A 2087-nucleotide genomic window follows, 5' to 3' on the forward strand; every position below is an offset into this window, starting at 1 on the left:
CCTCTGACTCTATGAAACGATCATTTGGCCTCGGAATGTGTGACCGTAATTTAATTTTGGAATTGAGAAGTGACCTGCTTTCTTCTGCCAAAGCCATTGTTTCACCAAACCAAACTATTAATCATGGGTTTTATTTTAAATGTGACTTAAAGTGCAAAGTGATTTATGTCTGTTTTGATGCAAAGCATCTCACTTGGGCCGCTCCTTGAGAGGGAGCTTCGGCATCTGTCTAGCGCCATCTGCTGCCCACGTCGTGCAGAAGCATGAAGCTCCCTCCCTTAATCAGAAGCCCGATTTTGTAGGTTAAGTAGCTGGCGACATGATATGATCAGGGGAGAAAAGAACCTAGAAAAGTAAAATTGGAAAATCTAAGTGGTGATAAACGAAAGTAGAGATGATAAAGTACGATAAACACACACATACATCCATAGAAACACAGTCAAATAAAATAGCCATAGACTTAGAGGTAGAAACCTCTAAGAAATAGTGTGTTTGTATATATAAATATCCACACACACACACCAAGACACACACACACAAATACAGCCCTAGATGATTGATGAAAGCCATTTAGAAACATCTAGTTGATTAATGTAATTTTTGAGAGGCAAAAAAAGAATACACTTTATTAACGGGGAACTCTATTTGCATATTTCTTTGAGTAATATTTTTATGATAGAGTAAAAAGCTAGAATGTTGGTAAAAGAAAAAAAATCTATTCATTCAAATCCATTAGAAAAGTAGCACGTAGTGTAATGATTATAACAGAAAGTACAGTAAGTTCAGCTAGGTGTGAACAATGGCGAAATTAGGGATCAGGGACATCTGGCGGACTCTCCCGCTGGGAAATGCCACGGGTTTAACTAAATGTGTCGGCCACTTTGGTTCATCAGCCTCCCAGCCATCTATTACTATGACATAATTTTACCCTCTGTGACAAGATAATTCATATGCTGCAATCATTGCTCCTTTAAAAGAGAGTTGCATTCAGAGACAACACAATTTACGTAGAATCTTTAAAAAAATGCACAAGAATTCGTACCTCTTTGAAATACAGAAACAAGATCGCCAAATACAAGTGGCCTGTTTTTTTATCAAAATCTTTATTGCATACTCTTTTAATAATTGTGATGCTTAGTTTTTTTAACTAGATTTCTTTGAACTAGCCTCTGCATAAACATTCAAACACATCAGCATATTTCAGTGTTTCCTCAATTCTAACCAGACAAGGACGCTTAGTCGTTTATCCCTTTTTTAAAATTTTGCAAACCTACTGATAACTGGTTATTTAGCAAAGTACAATGAAATGGCTTGCATTTCAAGTCTGTACATCGGTAAAGTCCTTTTCCTGTGCTAATTTCTAAGACAACTGTGGCCTCTTTCCTGTGTGCCAATTGCTCTAGCTTACATTTGAGTCATTTCTCAGTTTAATGGGAGTGTTTTTCTCCTTCCTCATATCTAAATTAGTTCAACTAATAGAATTTAAGAGGAAGAAGCAATTAGCAGCATTGCAGGAAAGGATGAACAAAAGGCAAAGAACAAATTACTTTGAGGAGGTTAGCTCTCTCCTAATTCACATGCAAAAAAAATGCTTACGCTTTATAGAAACTCACGACAAATAAAAAAATTAAAAATAAAGTATAGGGGAAAAAAGATCAAAGAGTTTCTCAGAAAATAAAATAAAAGCTCCAAATAAAATCGCCTTTATTTGGAGATTAACTTTAAGAGTTCTGTTTCAAATTCACTGTGCTCTGACTTCCATTTATAGAGGATTAGGTTTCCCTCCTTAGCATCCTCTTATTCATAATGCCCCATACTTAACACTCAAAGGTTTTTCTGCTGAAAACAACTCTTGAATAAGAGTAGAGTGCACCTGAATAAAATATGAGACAGGATCTACAGAGATGTACACAGAAAGATCCCAATTTATATGCAGTATTTTCATTATAATAAGGACGAGAAAACCCAGTGCATTAAAAAATTCTATATTAATGAAAATTCAAATAAATTGAGTTTCTTTACATTTTTGGTTTTGATTAGGAACTACAGGGGGAAAAAAGAATAAGCAGAAATTTCTAAAAACATGT

Source organism: Pteropus vampyrus, unplaced genomic scaffold, assembly GCF_000151845.1.
Source record: "Pteropus vampyrus isolate Shadow unplaced genomic scaffold, Pvam_2.0 Scaffold264, whole genome shotgun sequence".
In the NCBI taxonomy this organism is placed as follows: domain Eukaryota; kingdom Metazoa; phylum Chordata; class Mammalia; order Chiroptera; family Pteropodidae; genus Pteropus; species Pteropus vampyrus.